The 23,001-nt window shown below is 38.3% G+C and overlaps 1 long non-coding RNA gene across 1 annotated transcript in view; it reads left to right on the forward strand.

The window, feature by feature from the left end:
• LOC117069693 overlaps positions 1-23,001 on the forward strand; it is a 325,386-nt gene that overhangs the window by 42,050 nt on the left and 260,335 nt on the right. The gene's annotated exons all lie outside the window — the stretch shown is intronic.

Here is a 23,001-nt window from a genome sequence, read left to right on the forward strand (position 1 = left end):
TTCCAAAATTGACCACATAATGGAAGTAAAGCACTCCTCAGCAAATGTACAAGAACTGAAATTATAACAAACTGTCTCTCAGACCACAGTGCAATCAAACTAGAACTCAGGACTAAGAAACTCAATCAAACCGCTCAACTACATGGAAACTGAACAACCTGCTCCTGAATGACTACTGGGTACATAACGAAATGAAAGCAGAAATAAAGATGTTCTTTGAAACCAATGAGAACAAAGATACAACATACCAGAATCTCTGGGACACATTTAAAGCAGTGTGTAGAGGGAAATTTATAGCACTAAATGCCCACAAGAGAAAGCAGGAGAGATCTAAAATTGACACTCTAACATCACAATTAAAAGAACTAGAGAGGCAAGAGCAAACACATTCAAAAGCTAGCAGAAGGCAAAAATAACTAAGATCAGAGCAGAACTGAAGGAGATACAGACACAAAAAACCCTCCAAAAAATCAATGAATCCAGGAGTTGGTTTTTGAAAAGATCAACAAAATTGACAGACCGCTAGCTAGACTAATAAAGAAGAAAAGAGAGAAGAATCAAATAGACGCAATAAAAAATGAAAGGGGATATCACCACCGACCCCACAGAAATACAAACAACCATCAGAGAATACTATAAATGCCTCTACGCAAATCAACTAGAAAATCTAGAAGAAATGGATAATTTCCTGGACACTTACACTCTCCCAAGACTAAACCAGGAAGAAGTTGAATCCCTGAATAGACCAATAGCAGGCTCTGAAATTGAGGCAACAATTAATAGCCTACCCACCAAAAAAAGTCCAGGACCAGATGGATTCACAGCTGAATTCTACCAGAGGTACAAGGAGGAGCTGGTACCATTCCTTCTGAAACTATTTCAATCAATAGAAAAAGAGGGAATCCTCCCTAACTCTTTTTATGAGGCCAACATCATCCTGATACCAAAGCCTGGCAGAGACACAACAAAAAAAGAGAATTTTAGACCAATATCCTGATGAACATCGATGCAAAAATCCTCAATAAAATACTGGCAAACCGGATTCAGCAGCACATCAAAAAGCTTATCCACCATGATCAAGTGGGCTTCATCCCTGGGATGCAAGGCTGGTTCAACATTCGCAAATCAATAAACGTAATCCAGCATATAAACAGAACCAAAGACAAGAACCACATAATTATCTCAATAGATGCAGAAAAGGCTTTTGACAAAATTCAACAGCCCTTCATGCTAAAAACGCTCAAAAATTTGGTATTGATGGAACGTACCTCAAAATCATAAGAGCTATTTATGACAAACCCACAGCTAATATCATACTGAATGGGCAAAAACTGGAAAAATTCCCTTTGAAAACTGGCACAAGACAGGGATGCCCTCTCTCACCACTCCTATTCAACATAGTATTGGAAGTTCTGGCTAGGGCAATCAGGCAAGAGAAAGAAATCAAGGGTATCCAGTTAGGAAAGAAGAAGTCAAATTGTCCCTGTTTGCAGATGACATGATTGTATATTTAGAAAACCCATTGTCTCAGCCCAAAATCTCCTTAAGCTGATAAGCAACTTCAGCAAAGTCTCAGGATACAAAATTAATGTGCAAAAATCACAAGCATTCTTATACACCAGTAACAGACAAGCAGAGAGCCAAATCAGGAATGAACTTCCATTCACAATTGCTTCAAAGAGAATAAAATACCTAGGAATCCAGCTTACAAGGGATGTAAAGGACCTCTTCAAGGAGAACTACAAACCACTGCTCAGTGAAATCAAAGAGGACACAAACAAATGGAAGAACATACCATGCTCATGGATAGGAAGAATCAATATCGTGAAAATGACCATACTGCCCAAGGTGATTTATAGATTCAATGCCATCCCCATCAAGCTACCAATGAGTTTCTTCACAGAATTGGAAAAAAACTGCTTTAAAGTTCATATGGAACCAAAAAAGAGCCCGCATTGCCAAGACAATCCTAAGTCAAAAGGACAAAGCTGGAGGCGTCACGCTACCTGACTTCAAACTATACTACAAGGCTACAGTAACCAAAACAGCATGGTACTGGTACCAACAAGAGATATAGACCAATGGAACAGAACAGAGTCCTCAGAAATAATACCACACATCTACAGCCATCTGATCTTTGACAAACCTGAGAGAAACAAGAAATGGGGAAAGGATTCCCTATTTAATAAATGGTGCTGGGAAATTGGCTAGCCATAAGTAGAAAGCTGAAACTGGATCCTTTCCTTACCCCTTATACGAAAATTAATTCAAGATGGATTAGAGACTTAAATGTTAGACCTAATACCATAAGAACCCTAGAAGAAAATCTAGGTAGTACCATTCAGGACATAGGCATGGGCAAGGACTTCATGTCTAAAACACCAAAAGCACGGCAGCAAAAAAAAAAATTGACACATGGGATCTAATTAAACTAAAGAGCTTTTGCACAGCTAAAGAAACTACCATCAGAGTGAACAGGCAACCTACAGAATGGGAAAAAATTTTTGCAACCTACTCATCTGACAAAGGCTAATATCCAGAATCTACAAAGAACTCAAACAAATATACAAGAAAAAAACAAACAAACCCCATCAAAAAGTGGGGAAAGGATATGAACAGACATTTCTCAAAAGAAGACATCCATACAGCCAACAGACACATGAAAAAATGCTCATCATCACTCGCCATCAGAGAAAAGCAAATCAAAACTACAATGAGATACCATCTCACACCAGTTAGAATGGCAATCATTAAGAAGTCAGGAAACAACAGGTGTGGAGAGGATGTGGAGAAATAGGAACATTTACACTGTTGGTGGGATTGTAACTAGTTCAACCATTATGGAAAACAGTATGGCGATTCCTCAAGGATCTAGAACTAGATGTACCATATGACCCAGCCATCCCACTACTGGGTATATACCCAAAGGATTATAAATTACTCTACTACAAAGACACATGCACACGTATGTTTATTGCGGCACTATTCACAATAGCAAAGACTTGGAATCAACCCAAATGTCCATCTGTGACAGACTGGATTAAGAAAATGTGGCACATATACACCATGGAATACTATGCAGCCATCAAAAAGGATGAGTTTGCATCCTTTGTAGGGACATGGATGCAGCTGGAAACCATCATTCTTAGCAAACTATCACAAGAAGAGAAAACCAAACACCGCATGTTCTCACTCATAGGTGGGAACTGAACAATGAGATCACTTGGACTCGGGAAGGGGAACATCACACACTGGGGCCTATCATGGGGAGGGGGGAGGAGGGAGGGATTGCATTGGGGAGTTATACATGATATAAACGTCATGCACATGTACCCTAGAACTTAAAGTATAATAAAAAAAAAAAAAAAAACAAAAAACAAAAAATAATAGCATCTCAATATTCTTTATCTATGTATCTCACAATAAATGGAAAATACGAAATTTTTTTTGTGCAGATTTCTCTAGGGAATTTTTCTTTGCTTATTACTTCTTCTTTTGATGATGACTCAGCCAATGAAAAACATAAAAGCCCAAGTTCGAAATGTTATGATGTGCATAATATGACATCAGTAGTGATGGATGAATAATAATTTAAAAAATCAAGACTTTCACTCCACAAGAGATTTAATTCACCTGATGAATTAAATTTTTTCACCTGATGGTATTGTGAGTTATTAGATTTTCCCTATTAGATGTTATATAAAAAATCGTTATGTACACTTGTCAGTAAATGACCTGTTACATATATTTATTAGTAAAAACTGTAGGAAATAGCATGTCTGGAAACATTTATTAAAAGAGCATCTATGTCTATTAGTGTTGTTTTTAAAGAAAAAATAAGAATCCAAAGATGTTTTCATGGTTCGCCTTTTTCTATTTGTAAGTATATTAAGAGCTGGCTATTTCAGCTACCCACATCTTTGTAGGTGATGGTAATTATGGGCTGTATTGAAATTCTACCACAATTTTGTAAATGCCTCAATGGACTCAGTAGCAGATATTTTTTGAGCTTTGGATGCTCAGCTTAGTAAAGCCTTATGGGTGTGGAAGAGGGCGGTGAGGGATACTTAGTTTCAAAAAGAACTGAATGAGTTGAAAACTAGCTATGTTCATCCAGAAGTATTCCTGAAGCTTCAGAGTTGAGAATATCAGTCTTAGAACTCACATGAAAATCTTTGCTCTGTGGCACATCCCTGGACAATGTTTTTGTTTGTCTCTGTGAAACTCTCTGAAAGTATACGGAAATAGAAACTTTTGTGAAACTACTGAAAGGGAAACCCAGGGGCATCCCTGGGTGAGGTGAGGAAAATCTGGAATTGGAATTTAGGTATGTCTTGGCTGAAAACATCACACTTTTTAATTTTTTATTTAATTTTTAATTTTCTTTTTCTTGAGACAGAGTCTCGTTCCGTCACGCAGGCTGGAGCGCAATGGCGCCATCTCTGCTCACTGCAGCCTCTACCTCCTGGGTTCAAGCAATTCTCCTGAATCAGCCTCCCAGGTAGCTGGGATTACAGGCACACACTACCAAACCTGGCTCATTTTTTGTATTTTTAGTAGATATGCTGTTTCGCCATGTTGGCCAGGCCATCACCCTTTTGCAAAAGGATAGCTCAGTTTGTTAAATGCCAGAGCTCTCATTCACTTGGTAAAAAATGTTTAATAATGTTAAGCCTAGAATGGCACACATCTAAGTAAAGTTGACCCTTTCTGAGACTGTACTTAGATCCATTCTTCTGGATGGCCAATAAGATAAGTCCTTTGCCATTTTTACAAAAACAGATAGGGTCTACACAGTTGGATTTCTGATCGGCCCTAATTAAAATTTTATGACATCTCTGCTATAGAAGTTCAGGGATAAGAACATATAGTGTGTGTTTTGGAAAATCATAGAGGTCAGCAAGGTCTAAAGTTTGGGCACGGGTCTTTGGGTAGACTGAGAGGGTACAGACGTGACAGCCGGAGAGAGCACAGAGGTGAAGGACAGAGCACATGTGCAAATGGGTGGGATAGGAAGAGAGGGTTCCCAGCAAACCTGCAGGCTGTGGAGGTTGGGGTTCTAATAGAGTGCTTTTAGAACTTCTCAAGAGAAGTTCGTATTCAGCAAAACAGGCAAAAAGTCAGGCTATAAATTATATATTGAAGAAGGGAGAGAGGAGTGTGAAGAATGTTTTGGCCTAATGGTTGGAGCAGATGGGGAGAGACTGAAATCAGTCCTGTAAGGATAGACACCTAATTAGTGGGTCTGCCCCAACATTTGCATAACTTTAATTCTGTTTTCGCTTTCATTATTTCACACACGTGGCAGCCCCTGGTCTAATGCCGGAGCCCATTGTCTTCCCACCCTGAGCACAGTCCTGTTCTGGAGGGGACTTCTGGTTTATGCCTGTGGACATTCCAGTGGGCAAATCCAAACTCTGTCAACCACCTCCACTCTACCCTGAAATGGGTTAGAGCTATGGACATGGTCGCTTGTGTTGCTGTCTTCCCTCAGGAGAATGAACCCAGGAAGAGGCATATGTAGGCTTCAGCTGAGGCTTGTTTGGGCATCTGAGGTGAGGTCTAGAAGTGGGGAGGCATAGCTCTAGGTAGGTTTGGGCTTATCCCCTGGGCCTCAACCCCCTCTTCAGCCTGTGTGGAGAGGCTCAGCTGCTGGATGGTCAGAACAGGGTCCTACGGGCAGAAGCCTGCGTTACAAGCCCTAGTTGACTGGCTCTAGGTATAGTACTGCTTATTAGTATGTTTAGGACCTGGGGGCATTATGAAATATATATAGATATCTTAACCTACTATTTAATTCCTTTAATTAACTTTCACAAAAGCTCTGGTATGTCTTTGGTAAAAAACACTTTTTGGGACTAATTGAGGGAATAGTTTCTTATTTTTATTGAACTTCTCACATGATTTCTTATGGTTTTTCTAAAAGGGGAGGAGTAGAGATGTAGGGCCAAGCCTTACCAATTTTCCATGTATGTCTCTAATATTTTTCTTTTACTTTTTCAGGAAGATACTGAGCACCTTTTCTATAGAGCATCTTTCAGGATCTGTACTAAGAGCAGATCCTACAACTATAAACAAAATAGACACAGCTCCTTTTCTCAAGGAACTCATCTAGCAGGAGAGGCAGTCTTTAAGTAAACAATCAAAAGGTCACACAAATTGATATAATTTTGGTAGTCAGTGTAGTTACTGACAATGTACGTAATTATAAATGACACAACAAAAGGATATGACGTAGACTGCAGGGTCAGAGAAAACTGCTTTGAGGAAGTGATTATTGAATTAATTGACAGGTAAACTTTGCTTTCTAGAGCACACAGCTGTTGCTAAGACCATGGAGGAATATTGACTGTTCAAGGAACCACAAGAATGCAAAGAAGGAGGGAAAAATGGGGGATGATGAAATAAACAGGCAGCAGGTAAAATATGTAGATCGTTTAAAGAACTTGGAGGTCTTTTAAAGGTCTTTATCCTAAAAGAAATAGTGGGGCTGGGCGGGTGGTTCAGGCCTGTAATCCCAGCACTTTGGGAGGCCAAGGCGGGTGGATCACGAGGTCAGGAGATTGAGACCATCCTGGCTAACACAGTGAAACCCCGTCTCTATTAAAAATTACAAAAAAGTTAGCTGGGCGCGGTGGCGGGCGCCTGTAGTCCCAGCTGCTAGGGAGGCTGAGGCGGGAGAATGGCATGAACCCGGGAGGCGGAGCTTGCAGCGAGCTGAGATCGCACCACTGAACTCCAACGTGGGTGACAGCAAGACTCTGTCTCAAAAAAAAAAAAAAAAAAAAAAAAAAAGAAAAGAGTAAGGCATGGAAAAGCTTATGTAAAAGGGGCAGGATGCCAAGGTCAGATTGGCTTATTTAAAGGACATTTCTGGTCTCATAGCAGAGAACATTAGAGAGGGGATGGGGTGCAGGAGGAGGCCAGACAGGAGGTTTGTGCAGTACAGGGAAAGATGATTATAACTTGAATGAAAGGTGGTGATCATGGAGATGAGGAGAAGTAATGGATTTGAAAACTAGGAGACAAAGTTAATCAGACTTGAACAGGGAGATTCCAAAGATGATTCTCAAGAATGTCTTGGGACTTCTCTCTTTGTCAGCATTTAATGGCTGGTAGACCAGAATGAGCCCACAAATAAATTTAAGATGAAGCAACTGGAGAAGGCGGAAGGAAACCAGGAGAGTGTGATCCACAGGCCAAAGGAAGATTAATTTCAAGAATGTTTTGGAGTGTGTAAATAAAATGAAGTCTGAGAAACATCTTTTGGATTTAGTGGAAATAATTGTTAACCTTAGCAAGTATTGTTTCAGTAAAGCAATTGCTTCATGAAAACTTTTCATACTCTGGAAAAATTCTGAGAGTAAGAATTTGATAACTTTGCAGCACTAGCAACAGCAGTTGGGGTTTTGCTGGGGTAGAAAAACCATCAAGGAGAAGGAGTGACAGCTTTGATAATTGAAGGACTGATTTAGAATTTAAACACTCCATTGTTTGTAACTGCAGCAGAGCTTGTGATTATGGTGAGTGGGGATGTGACTTATATAGACCAATTTCATAAAGTCTTTGATTCCTTGGGGTCCCCGGAACAGTACTACTGTAAGTATCTGTGCCAATTTCTGAAGCTTGACTTACTCCATTAAAACCACAGGAAGAATGTTATTTGATTTATGAAAGGAGTTAGCCAGCCATTCACCTAATTTTGGAACAGTGACAGGAATAGGAGGAAAGAAAGAGGATATTGAACCAGAACTGTACAACTTGCAATTTATCGAGATGCTGAAGGAAGACAAAGATTTTTTAATATTTAGAGTCATAACTCGTTCAAATAAAGTTAAGAAATCAATTTTCAGGACAATACAAACTCACTAATGCAGATAGACTTTAAGGGGTGAATATATTTCAAAAAGTTTAAACTATAGAATGCAGGGAGAGCTAGGTTAGCTACTTCAAATCCATTCTGGAATGAGAAAAAGAAAAAGAATGGGTTTCTTTTAAGTACATGAAATTACTCTATTAAAGAAAGCATTAGCATTTGTAGTTAATAAACTGGTAACTTTATTATTTGCATAGAAAAAAGCAATCACAAAATGCTAAATTACTTACACATTTCGTTTCCTTCAGTTAAACATGCCTTCTGCAGCTTCACCCATAATCCTTTGCATAACAAACTTTAAAAACAGGTAGTATAAAAATAGATTGTTCTGGGTCTCGTAAAATTGAAATCAAGGTGTTGGGCAGGGCTGTGATCTTCTCTGGAGCTTGGGACCCTCTTCCAAGCTTCTTTGGGTTGTGGTTGTTGGACTGAGGTCCCATTTTGTTGCTGGCTGTCAATCAGCAACAAAATTTCTTATGGTTTCTTACGGTTTTTAGCTCCTCAACATTGCTACCAATCCCTGCCAAGTAGCCTTTTCCACAATATGGCAGTTTCCTTTTTTTTTTTTTTTTTTTTTTTTGAGACGGAGTCTCGCTCTGTCGCCCAGGCTGGAGTGCTGTGGTCGGATCTCAGCTCACTGCAAGCTCCGCCTCCCGGGTTCACGCCATTCTCCTGCCTCAGCCTCCCGAGTAGCTGGGACTACAGGCGCCCGCCACCTCGCCCGGCTAATTTTTTGTATTTTTTAGTAGAGATGGGGTTTCACCGTGTTAGCCAGGATGGTCTCGATCTCCCGACCTCGTGATCCGCCCATCTCGGCCTCCCAAAGTGCTGGGATTACAGGCTTGAGCCACCGCGCCCTGCGGCAGTTTGCTTTTTTCAGGACTGACAGGATAGTGTCTGCTACAGTTGTGGATATCTCTGATTTGTTCCACCTTGGACTCCTAGACTTTCTCTTTTTAAAGACCTCACTGATTGGACCAGTCTCACTCACACTTACCGGGAGAGGATTATATAAAGTGTGCAAACAAAGGGGCAGGAATCACTTCCTCGAGGTCATACAGAGAGCAAAGAACAGAGCCTGACTGACCTATGTGTCTCGGAAGCCAAAGTTTGTGTTCTGTAATCTCCATTACTTACTGCCTCCACCCTTAGCAGAGAAGCCCAATGTGGTTTTCATTTTTTCTTATTTTGTTTTTCTCTCTTTTTCTATAAGTTTCTATGGCATATGGCACGTGTGTTGAGAGAAACTGACCTAGCTGTCCTAGCCAAAAATACAAGAATGGTAGGGGCTCAAGTCAAAGGCTAGATATGAAGGTTTTCGAGGTGTCCTAGAGCGGTTTCTGCCCAGTAGAAATATCCCACGTGAATAACAGCAAGCAGTACCATAGGACTTTCTTGGACAGTGTGCAAACAAAGGTGTAGGAATATTGAGACCATCTTAGAATTATGCCTCCCACAAATGGTTTAAATGAATAGACATTAATAAAGAGACTAACTACAGAGGTGTGAGCAGGATTAAGGAAGCAAAGGGGGCAGAGTGAAGCAGTCAGAGCCCAACAACAAGAGGATGTTATTATCACAACCTGGTGAGACTTTGGACTGTAGGGGAATGCTCTGGTCCTGGAGGAAAGTAGCCACTGCCAGAGTTTTGTACTGAGGATAGAACAGACAAGGAAACCCCTATGTCTCTCTTCCTGCCTTCTGATCTTCTGCCAAACTGAACCAGAAACCAAGGGCTCAGAACTTGGGTGGTGCAGTCCACAGAGGTCAACCTTCTAGGGCCCATAGGAGCAGAGAAGGGTAGCGAATTGACTTGAGGTGGCAAATAATCATCACACTGCTTAAGAAATGGTAGTTATGATTAAACCATTATCTTTGGTTTATGCACATATTTCTGAGTCTACCAGTGTGAAGGACAACTTTATAAGTGGTTCTGATTGGTGGGCGAGAGAGAGGAAGTGGCCTTTTTGTTTTTCTTTGAGCTGAACTATAATAACGAGCTACCTCTAGCATGTTTCTTTTCATGGAGGAGATACTTGGCATATATTTGTATCAACTGGCAATGTAATAATGAGGTTATAAAAATTCATAATGAATTGGAACTATTCCATAAATATGTATTAAAGGAGGAAAACAGAATGTTAACTTATATTCGTATTTTAAAATAAATAAGTTGATTTTTTTTTTAAACACGAATTTTATAGGTTCCATTGATAGATTAACAAAAGGTAGAAACTTGCTCAAAGGAGGGAGGCAAGAGATTGTGTTTCTGTTTTGGTTTTCATTAACTGAAATACATGATTATATTTACAACATCCATAAACAATGGCTTACTGAAACTTTTGAGTAAATCTGGGAATCAAAATGATAATGCCTACAACAATCACATTGAACCCACAGCCAATCAAGGAGAATGCTCAAAGTTAGGGTCTTTCTTTTATGAATTCCTTTAGTTGAAATAGTGAAAACAGCAGTACCTATTACAAACTTTTAGAACCAGAATTTAAACATTTATACTAATCCTTCCTCTGGTGAATGTATTTTTTATCTCTGTGTAAAGCACAAAGCATTTCTGTTTTCTTTTGAAAGTCTGGTTTTTAAACTTCATCTGGTTTGTATTTGGGGATAGGGCACCAGGGGCTTGGCTTGTTCATTTCTATCACAGTGACAATTGAACATGGAAATTTAATCTTTTGCATTGAACACGACAGACGGAAATTTAGATTCTGATTTTTGTGGGTAGCATCTCCTCACGTTACATATTAGAAAATAGAAATCATTTTCCATGGGAGTAATTCTTGTTTATAGGATTTCCAGTGGTTTTTGGTTATTCATTAGTGAGCAATGGATTTAGATTTCTATCCAAATTAATAATGCACTTAGCAGTGTTAAAAAGGAAATAACACATAATTCATATTTCTTTTCAAATATGCAAAATCTGATTTAAGAATTTTAATGTTCCAGTGCCTATAATACTTATTTTTTTAATGTTTGTTTTGCATTGAAAAGACTGCCTTAATGTTCTAATTAGCATTTCCATCATATTTGCTTACACACTTTTACACTTATATAGAGAAAAACTACAGTCAAATATTCCCCTAGGAAAATAATAAGATTTTTCATTTGAATATATATTTTTCCAACATATCTTGTAGCAGGAACCTCAGAAGAAACCATTGGTTAGGCATTCTGAGGACAGAATAGAAAGTCTGAAGCTACAGACAGTCTAATATTATGCTAATTTTATCTTTAATATTGGACCTGGAAATTTTTCTGATTTACTTTCTCCTTTGACTACCTATATTCATATATATTATTTAAATTGGCCCAGTGAATATAAAAATTCCTCTCTGAAATGTATGTAGAAGATAGGTTTGTACCAGTGTTAGACCATTTGGTATTGTTTGAGTACCAGTGGAATGGTTGCTCTATTTTTATTCAAAAGACTTATCTTTACTTCCTTAAATTTTATGAGTAGTTCAAACTAATCGAAACCTTTCTGTTTCTCTCCAAGTTTTCATTATTCTTGGATATCTAGCCTGAACAGCAAGAATATAATTTTGTTTCATGATTAATGTTAATCTAATTCAAATTTTTCCTCAACTTAACTGTAGTTATTCAAGAAACAATAATCATACCTAAGTAATCTAGCATTTTAATGGTAATGTAACTTACCCCTTTATAACTTAAAAGCCTTATTTAACATATTTTAAAAGATAAACACTTTACAAATGATAAATGTTAAACTTTTGCTAACGACTTTAAAATAATCCAGTACATTTACTCTTTGTGATTTTTAGTTCATTTTCTATTTTCCTCTCCAAAATTCAAGTTCTCAATGGAAAATTCTTCATCAAAATAGGTTGGAATATCTCCAGAAGTAAGTACTACATTAGCAAAATTGGGGAGTTCCTCTCTCTGCCTTGAGAAGGGAGGGAAATAAAAAGTAATGCTATTTTGTGACCTTGGAAACACGGTTTAACTGCTACATTGGGAGCTTTCTGACCTATTTTGTGTATGTCATGTGGCCAGATAGTTACCTGGAAGCCTTGTTCTGCATACTTGCATTTGTTATGGAAAGAGAGAGTTTACAACGTTTTTGGGAGTGGAATTTATGGTTCTTTTGTCTTGGGATCCTAGCCCCATTACATACAGTGTGATTTATTTTTTTGCCCTCTAGAAAATGTGGTCATGTCATAAAATGGAAGTTGTAATCTTGAAAACTGAAAGGAAATTGGGTAGCTGGATTATAGAAAATCCATTTTTTTTTTTCAGGCTGTTTGACTTGAACAGAAGTAATCTATTTGTGGGTGTTAATAAATTGCAGTCTGCCAGGGTTTAACACTACTATCTATTGTGCAGTTTTGGATTCACGTAATGTTTGCTTAACCTGCACTCTGTTCCAGAATTTCAGGATTCTGGATGGTATAGGAATGTAAATATTTCCATAAAGTACAAATACAGGTTGACTATTTAGTAACAGTCATAATAAGTGTTTGACAATGAACTTCAGTGTTTTCCTGTTATTCCAGTCTCTGGAGGAACAATACACTTAATTACCTTAGGAACAATATTTAGGTGTGTGGTATTTATATTCATGTAACTACAAAGTTTGGGTAGACAATTGAATTGGTTTGCTTTGTATTTATTCAGTAAATTTGTCTAGGATAAGTTTATTTTGATTAGTGAGCTAAAGTGGTTTTATCTTTATGCCCTTGTTGTTTCTGGCATAAATTTTAGGTCAAGGTAATTCTCAAACTGCTAAATGAGTATTTTTCAGTGGAGTCTTGTAAATTGTAGACAGTGCTCTTAAATCTTCCTGGCCGAGTTGCCATCCATTGAATCACCAAGCTGAGATAGGATCAAAGTCATTTTTTACCCCTAAAAAAAGGTACGTTTTTATTTAAAAAAAAAAAAAAAAAAAGACTCAGTCCAGAGAATATCTTCAGTCCCTGAAAGGGAAGTCACAGTGTATTTTTTTTCTAATAAATTATTCACTGATGCATTTGGAATGATTCTGGATAAGAAGAAATTCACATTTCTTACTATAAGAAAGTATAACTCTTGTTAGAACATTCTCATGATTTGTGTTTTCAATTAGTTTATTGTTATTATAGTTAAGCCACCTACTATCTCTGAGAAGTGGGTTAAAATTATTAACCCTCTTTTACAGATTGGGAAATGGAGACACGGTGAGGTTAAGTGGAGTCATCAGCATCCTACATTAAGTCATGGCACAAAGAGGATTAGTCTGGTGTTCATGTGGTTTATTCAGTCCTCAACGTCTTTGATTTTACATGTAATGAGTTACACTGTTGCACCCTCAGTTCATATTTGGAAAGAAAGCACTGACACTTGACCACCACCTTTCTTTTTTCTGCTTAATGATCCTTGTGAGCCATTGAAGATAAACTGTTGTGACTGTTGAAAAACTACAGCTTCTCTTAATCTTTTGTAAAATATGCATATGTTACAACTGTAGCTGACTTTCATTTCTCATGTTAATGTTAAAGGTCTTTGATGGGTCTGAAACTTAAACTGAGATTTAACCCATGGTATATTTCAATTGCTAGCCTTTTCATGTCTAGGTCTTTGGCAAAAATCCACCAACTAACCAATCAACTAGGATTTACTGAGCATCTGCATGTGTGTTGCTTGATTTTGGCCACAGATTTTCCTAGGTGACTGTGATATCTTTGTCTCAGGTATTGGCTATACTTGTGGCAAATTTTGGGTTATAACTCATCCTTCCTCAGTTGGTACTGGATGACTTAACTAGGCTAAGATCATGTTATAAAATCTCAGGGATGGAGGGCTTAAAAGTCACTATTCACTCTCGTATAATGTTGCTGCTCTCTGACCCCCACCACACACATAGAAAGGTCAGCATAGCTTACCCTCAGATAGAATTTGTCCTTCACACTCCAAGCTCCAGCCATTTGGGAGAAATGCCTTTAGGATGCCCTGCTGTCTCCTTTCAGAGCCAGCTTCTGTACCTGAGTCTCCCTAATCCAGTCACCTCTCTCTCTCATCTCCTTTTACCCTCTATTCCCTACCCCAGGATGACTCCCTAATGCTTAACTCCTGTTCAGTTTACATCTTTACCTAGGTTCCACCTCCTGAGGGAGGTGTTTCTCCAACACCTGGCCTAGATCAAGTCTCTCACCATAGGAGCTCCCATAACAAACACCCAAAGCTTTCTCTTTGGTGTGATACTTTGCTACCTTCTGCTAGCAACTAGATTGCAAGCTCCATGAAAGCAGAGACCATGCCTTTTGTGTTTTGCACTGAATGATAAATTCTTAGCACAATCCCTGAGACGTGGTAGATGCTCAGTAAATACTACTTGGTTGGTGGGTTGGTTGATTATCTCTAAACATATGGGAATAAAAAAATTTAGCAATAATATATACCTGTGGTAGCACTTCCAATGAGAAAAAAGTATGAGAACTTCCCTCATCCTGGAAAAGAGGTTAAAGAAAAAAAAATCATTAGAGAAATGAAGACAAAAGCATGGATTGTGGTTTTCATAATAAACAAAGTGGAATTTATGCCAAAAACTATTACATGAAATAAAGCTAGTTCTTTTTAATGAGAAAATCAGAAATCATAAGGAATATAACTATAATTATAAATGGATTTGCACTAAGCAACAAAAATATTTCCACTTAGTGAAAAATTGAGACCAGAGTATGGAAGGCAAACATGGTAAATACCATCATAATGCAAAGGGAAAAAGAAGAGAGATAAACATGACAAAATACAAGAAAAGAGCTATGGAAATTCAAGCCACAGATACAAATAAGTATTCTTGAAGAATAAGACAAAAAAATTAATGTGGAGTATTTGATCAAAGAAATAACAGAAAGCTTTTGTAGACTAAAAGAAGATCTGAGTTGGGGAAAGAAGTTTCCCTACAATATATGTGGAACCAAATAAAAGAAAGCTATATTTAGACTTGTTCCAGTAAAAGACAATCACATATCCAAGCACATAACCCAAAGGAATAACAATGAGTTTGGCATTAAGTTTCTTTTTCAGAACACCGTATAGCTTGGGATGGTATTTAAAGAGTATTTTGGGTGAAAAATTATGGCCTCAGAATTTAGTGTCACTCAAAGTTGAAGTTCATGGATAAGGGAAACTTTTTCTGACATGCAAATTTCCAGAATATACAGTGCTTTGGAGAAATTCTAGTTGGGTCTTCATAGCAAATAATTTGTAATTCCTCTAAGAAAATTATCCATTTTTATATCCATGAATTGTGCCACTACAATGGCTTTTATTTATTTTTAAAATTTTGAATAGTTTTATTATTACTGCCATCCTTATAATTTTACATTTAAGAGTATCATTAATGGCTTTTCTTTTTACATTGATTGTAAAAATGGTAAGAGTCAAGTATATTTGAGGCCTGCTGTGATGAGATCAATGCATCTACTGTATCTGTTCTTCCCCTCCCTTATACAATGATAGAACTTGTAGCTGAATACATGGATGCCTAGGTAAAGATTATGTTTCTCAATCTTCCTTGCAACTAGGTGTAACCATGGGAATACATGGCCAGTGAGATAGAGTGGAAAGGATGTGTGCAGTTGAAATGCAAGGTAATGAGAAACCATCTTGAACAGTGTGAATGTAGACTGCCTTTGGGATGACATAACCACAAGGTACACAAAGTAGCATGGGCCTCCAAAGACTGTAGAGCTGATTCACTTTATCTGTTTGAAATTTTCTCTGACAGGGAAATAATGTTCTATCTTTTAAATTCATTGCCATTTTATTCTCTGGCACATCAGCTGAATTTCAATTAATACAGGTAAAAAGTACATACAGTGCATTAGATGTCTCAGCCCTGGAACTAATTTATGTTCTCATCATTCTTTTTCTTTTTCTATTTTAATGTTTCCTATTATTTTATATGTCCTTATATTCTTCCTTAAATATTCTAAATATAAATAAATACATTTATCACCTAGGTATTCTTCCTAATAAAACTACTTGGAGACAAACTCTAGATAACCAAGAGATGAATCAAAATTTAGACTCAGAAGTTGGGAGTTATAGTAGGCTAGGATGAGTGCTGAACACTGAAATATAATATATAACAATTGTAGATATAGCCAGATTGTCTTTTTCTTCCATCTACTCTTTCCTTCTTGGGCATGGGACATAATGAGCTTAATGTAGGAGGAGAAGAGAGTCTAGCAATACACCTCAAACCTCTCCCTATCTCAGCCTTGTCATAAAAATAATAAAAATTAAGGCTTGACCTTCAAATATCTACTTGGAAGGAACAGAACAGTGCTCCCATAAACATCCTTCACTAAGACATTCATGACCTTGAAGCCTAGCTCGAGTCTCATCATCTTCAACCACTGAAGAAATACACAAACCACGTAAGGCATTTTGTTTCAGTGTCCACTTTGTCTAATACTAATATTATCCCTCTACTCTCTTTGTTCCCATTTGCTTGATTTACTTTGCCTATCTTTAAAACAATTTTTGTTCTAATGAGAATGACCTTGGCTTTTTATTTTGAGAAATTTTGTCTTTTAATTAACTAAAGTTCTGAACACTATAATCTTGGGGGAGACTCTATCTTGGAAGCTGAGGAAGGCAGTAAAGTAATGTGTTAGGTACGGAACTGTGACATTGTAGGTCACTGAGCAGCTAGGCAATTCTTCCCAGTGTACACTTTCATTAGATAACTGGTGTGTGTTGTAGTTTTTGCCTTCTGGTGACAGGAAACCTGCTGATCTTTTTTTTATCATTATAAGTCCTAAAATGTACAAAGACTGTCTTTACGATTTATCATCTCCTTGTTTTAGGCACAATATTGTTTCAGGTATAGCATCTTGCTGACCTTAAAATGTTAACCTTTTGAATTAAGAAAATGAAATAAATTTTGGTTATTTATTAAAGGAAAGTGAATTTCACTTTATGATAGTTTGTATTAATAAAAACCAAATTATTGTGTTAAAGATTGTTACTGCATCAGCACTACTTGCTGATTTTAAGCAGTATTGTAAAATCATTCTGTTGCATATTTTTTCCTAACAGATAATACTTTAAATCTACTACTTAATGGGAATGATCTAGGCTTACAGTGTCCTGTGGTTTTAATGATCTGAATAACATAGTTTGGGGTCTGCAGGCAGATATCCTGCTTTGGACAGCCTATGCTTTTTGAAGTATGATGAGAATACACATTGACTGGAATACATTGAGATGATGGTGGTTTGACTCCCGCCATTAAGTTTATGATATCATCCAGGGTTAGATCTCACTCATAATGGTGGTGATATCTCACATTTACAAGGCACTTTCATCATGAAGGATCCCACAGTGCCCTCTAAGCATATGTCTACGGGAATGACTATTTTCTGTGATGCAGGCATTTCTTAGGAGAGTGACACCACCACCCACTGGTGGTTGTACTCACTGAGGGCAGGGCGATGGTGACCGTCAGTTAGGCCTTAATTTTAAAGCAGTAATGTTTACTCACCCACTTTGACTAGCACACAATAGTAACATTTTTCAAATGATTTTCAGAAAGGTTGTGATGATTGTGAAGTCAGAAGTTAACTTTTACATGGCCCTTGGTCGGACAGTCTCTTAACAGCATGCCAATATAGTATTTTCATTTTAACAGGTAATAGTTCTCTCTTCTGATTTAATAAAAAAATAGATGCTCTGTGTCCCCTCTACTATTCATATGTTCCTTGGACATTTCTTTTTCTTTTCTTTTTTTTTTTTTTTTTTGAGAGGGAATTTCGCTCTGTCCCTCAGGCTGGAGTGCAGTGGCATGATCTTAGCTCACTGCAACCTCCACCTCCTGGGTTCAAGCGATTCTCCTGCCTCAGCCTCCAGAGTAGCTGGGATTACAGGTGCCTGCCACTGCACCTGGCTAACTTTTATATTTATTTATATTTTTTAGAAGAGACAAGATTTCACTATGTTGGCCAGGCTGGTCTCGAACTCCTGACCTCAAGTAATATGCCCGCCTCGACCTCCCAAAGTGCTGGGAATACAGGTGTGCACCACCGTGCCTGACCAGAAATTTCTAATTTCTGTATTTCCCTTGTGTATGTCTATGTGGGTTTCCTCATTAGGAAGTAACTGATAATCAGGAAAAGACACCAAGAAGCTTTTAAATTCCTCCCAGATAACTGCCTTTGCAATGGCAAATACAGCTTAAAAATAAGAGGCTTAATTCTCCCTGATGAAAATAAAGGAAGATACTTTCCTTCTCCCTTTTCTTAGATGATATGTTTTAGAAAACTTGTCATTTTAAGGTCTTTTTTCTGTCTCTTCAAAATGCATGTAAACCTTTTTAAAAGATAAATTAGCCTCTTACTAGTTTTATGGCTCAATAATGTCTTTCTTAAGATCAAGTAATCATCAAGAGAGAAAGGTAATGCACCTATCTTCCAGTCTCTGTGGGAGGGCAAGATCCTAGCATCAGAGGATGCCTGGCTTCACAACTACCTGCTGTCATAAAGATACAATAAATTTATTTTAACTTTTGGTAAAGCCAAGTAAGCTAACACAAGTGGTCACCTCAATTACTGAGTGAATTTTGTATGAATTTTGTGTGAGAAATGGTGCCATCAAACGTTCTTGCTTGAGGACTAATTATTATGTATCTAAAGAATATATATGTAATGGGTTGTATCCACTTGGCAATATAACAGAAGGAAGTTTCTGCCTGTCTTTGCATTCTCTTTGCAGATTGGCTGTGATGAGCATTGCATTCTGGTTTAATGTTTATTCAGTAATATAATTTTTCTTTGTTTTCTACCTTTGTGGAGAGGTTTTCTGGGTTGGCAGGAGATTTTGTTGTAAATTTTATTTTCCCAGTACCTTCCTTTGCAGCAGTTGTCATTGTGTGATTACTAAAGGTTTATTAAAGTAGCCTAGGCACAGCTGTTAACATCACTGTGGGAAGGTGTCATGGAAAATAACAACAGCTAATCTTGGCTGAAGACTCATGATGTGCTACGCACTTTTCTACATGCTTTAATGTATTATTTTCTCTACAGTTCTGAGAAAACCTGTGAGAGGTCAGTTCAGTTTTCTTGTACATTTTAAAAGATTAAAAGGTAACTATTAAAAGAATAACACATTAGTTATCACATTCAATCTATAAATTTTATAAAATATCATGTAGGGCTAGTGTCAAAAATTCCAAAATTTCACTTCTGAGTGCCTTTGATTCATTCTCCAGTCATCTGCCTCAAGCCTTAACACCTGCTCCGAATTCTTCCTTACTTCCTCTCTTCTTTATTGTTCTTGGGAGAGGCTTGCCTAGTGGGGGAGGATGGAGGTAGGGGCAGAAACTACATTTCTGTAGGTGCTACTGTTGTTTGATGGCAACTTAATGTGTTATACAGTAAACTTGAGTAAGGCTTAAGCTACCTAAGGGAGATTCCTGTTGGTCTAATTCCATCAACACTTGGCTAGAATAATCATACTGCTTTTTACTTAAATTTTTTTCTTTTGCCGTATTAAGATTCTTAATAAAACATTTCCAAATCTTTTCTTTTCAATAACCTTTAGGATCTCATTTTCCATTAACGTTTACTAGAATTAAACATGATAGTCAATACAATCTATTCAGTACATGGTGCATATAAAAGGGGTCAATAAATTTTAGCTGTCATTAGATACCATAGGCCTTGAATATGACTACTGTTATTACACATCTTTTATAAAAATATGGGAAAATTCTATGACCCCTGTTTGAGTATGTCTCCTCATTTTGGGGTAGGAATAATTATTAGATGATACGTTAAAATCTAAAATGGTTTCTAGGGAAAAGTGAGAAAATAGAATGGAGGAGTGAAGAATCTTGGAGGCAGTTGCAGTGGGTTCCTCTACAGGACTTGGGATAAACCCCAGGTACGAAAGCCCAGGAGAATACATGATGCAAGCTTCCTCCACAGCCAATCCAGAAACTCACAGGTTTGCTGTAACCAGAGCTCAGGACACACTTAATAGTAGTACATCTCAGCACTGATCCAAAATCCAACTTCATCAGAAATACCTAGAGTGAGGTCACCAAGCCAATGGAAACAGAATCATCAGGGGTGGGGCTTAAATATTTGCTTTCGAAAAACTTCCCAGGTGATTCTTATGTCCATTGTATTATAAAATCACTTTTTTTTTTTTTAAATTATAGAAAGGCAACTAAGGTGGCTAGATGTTAATCCAAGTCTGAATTCCTTCAGTTGTTCAGTACACCTTTTCTTGCCACTAACTGTCATCTGTACTTAAAAAATGTGTACTAGGTAGCTGGCAAGATGGCTGAATAGGAACAGCTCCAGTCTGCAGCTCCCAGCAAGACCAACACAGAAGGTGGATGATTTCTGCATTTCCAACTGAGGAACCCAGCTCTTCTCATTGGGACTGGTTAGACACTGGGCAAAGCGCACAGAGGGTGAGCCGAAGAAGGGTGGAATATCACCTGTCCCAGGAAATGCAAAGGGTTGGGGAACTCCCTCCCCTAGCCAAGAGAAGCCATGAGGGACTATGCCTTGAGGAATGGTGCACTCTGGCCCAGATACTACGCTTTTCCCACAGTCTTCGCAACCTGCAGACCAGGAGATTCCCTTGGGTGCCTATACCACCAGGGCCCTGGGTTTCAAGCACAAAACTGGGTGGCCCTTTGGGCAGACACTGAGCTAGCTGCAGGAGTTTTTTTTTTCCATACCCCAGTGGTGCCTGGAACACCAGTGAGACAGAACCATTCACTCCCTTGGAAAGGGGGCTGAAGCCAGGAATTCAAGTGATCTAGCTCAGCGGATCCCACCCCCACAGAGCCCAGCAAGTTAAGATCCACTGACTTGAAATTCTCACTGCCAGCACAGCAGTCTAAAGTCAACCTGGGATGCTTGAGCTTGGTGGGGGGGGGAGGGGGGTGGAAGGGCATCTGACATTACTGAGGCTTGAATAGGCAGTTTTTCCCTCACAGTGTAAACAAAGCCACCAGGAAGTTTGAACTAGACAGAGCCCACTACAGCTCCGCAAAGCTGCTGTAGCCGATTGCCTCTCCAGATTCCTCCTTTCTAGGCAGGACATCTCTGAAAGAAAGGCAGCAGCCCAGTTGGGGCTTTATAGGTAAAACTCCCATCTCCCTGGGACAGAGCACCAGTGGGAAGGGGTGCTGTGGGTGAAGCTTCAGCAGACGTAAATGTTCCTGCCTGCTGGCTCTAAAGAGAGAAGCAGAACTGAAGGGAATAGAGACATGAAAACCCCTTCAAAAAATCAATGTATCCAGGAGCTGGTTTTTTGAAAAGATTAACAAAATTGACTGCTAGCCAGACTAATAGAAAAGAGAGAAGAATAAAATAGACACAACAAAAATGATAAAGGGGATATCACCACTGATCCCACAGAGATACAAACTGTCATCAGAGAATACTGTAAACACCTCTGTGCAAATAAACTGGAAAATCTAGAAGAAATGGATAAATTCCTGAACACATACGACCTCCCAAGACTAAACCAGGAAGAAGCTGAATCCCTGAATAGACCAATAACAGATTCCAAAATTGAGGCAGTAATTAACAGCCTACCAACCAAACAAAGCCCAGGACCAGATGGATTCACAGCTGAATTCTACCAGAGGTAAAAAGAGGAGCTGGTACAATTTCTTCCGAAACTATTCCAAACAATAGAAAAAGAGGGACTCCTCCTTAACTCCTTTTTGGAGGCCAGCATCATCCTGATTCCAAAACCTGGCAGAGATACAACAAAAAAACAAAATTTCAGTCCAATACCCCTGATCAACATTGATGCAAAAATCCTCAATAAAATACTGGCAGACCAAATCCAGCAGCACATCAAAAGGCTTATCCCCCACATCAAGTCAGCTTCGTCTTGGAATGCAAGGCTGGTTCAACATATGCAAGTCAAATTAACATAATCCATCATATAAACAGAACCTGTGACAAAAACTACGTAATTATCTCAATAGATGCAGAAATGGCCTTCGATAAAATTAAACACCCCTTCATGCTAAAAACTCTCAATAAAATAGGTATTTATGGAACATATCTCAAAGTAATAAGAGCTATTTATGACAAACCCACAGCCAATATCATACTGAATGGGCAAAAGCTGGAAGCATTCCCTTTGAAAACTGGTGCAAGACAAGGACGCCCTCTCTCACCACTCCTATTCAACATAGTATTGGAAGTTCTGGGCAGGGCAATTAGAAAAGAGAAAGAAACAAAAAGTATTCAATTAGGAAAAGAGGAAGTCAAATTGTCTCTGTTTGCAGATGACGTGATTGTATATTTAGAAAACCCTGTCATCTCAGCCCAAAATCTCCTTAAGCTGATAAGCAACATCAGCAAAGTCTCAGGATACAAAAATCAGTGTGTAAAAATCACAAGCATCCCTGCACACAAGTAATAGACAAATAGAGAGCCAAATCATGAGTGAACTCCCATTCACAGTTGCTACAAAGAGAATAAAATACCCAGGAATCCAACTTACAAGGGATGTGAAGGACCTTTTCAAGGAGAACTACAAACCACTGCTCAAGGATATAAGAGAGGACACAAACAAATGGAAAAAAAACATACCATGCTCATGGATAGGAAGAATCAATATCGTGAAAATGGTCATACTGCCCAAAGTAATTTATAGATTCAATGCTATTTCCATCAAGCTACCATTGAGTTTCCTCACTGAATTAGAAAAAACTACTTTATATTTCATATGAAACCAAAAAAGAGCCCTTGTAGCCAAGACAATCCTAAGCAGAAGGAACAAAGCTGGAGGCATCATGTTACCTGACTTCAAACTATACAATGAGGATATAGTAACCAAAACAGCATGGTACTGGTACCAAGACAGATATATAGACCAATGGAACAGCGCAGAGGTCTCAGAAATAATGACACACATCTACAACCAGCTGATCTTTGACAAACCTGACAAAAACAAGCAATGGGGAAAGCATTCCCTATTTAATAAATGGTGTTGGGAAAACTGGCTAGGTATATGCAGAAAACAGAAACTGGACACCTTCCTTACACCTTATACAAAAACTAACTCAAGATGCATTAAAGACTTCAATGTAAGACCTTAATCCATAAAAACCCTAGAAGAAA

This window comes from Trachypithecus francoisi, unplaced genomic scaffold (genome assembly GCF_009764315.1).
Source record: "Trachypithecus francoisi isolate TF-2019V2 unplaced genomic scaffold, Tfra_2.0 Lachesis_group3, whole genome shotgun sequence".
NCBI lineage: Eukaryota > Metazoa > Chordata > Mammalia > Primates > Cercopithecidae > Trachypithecus > Trachypithecus francoisi.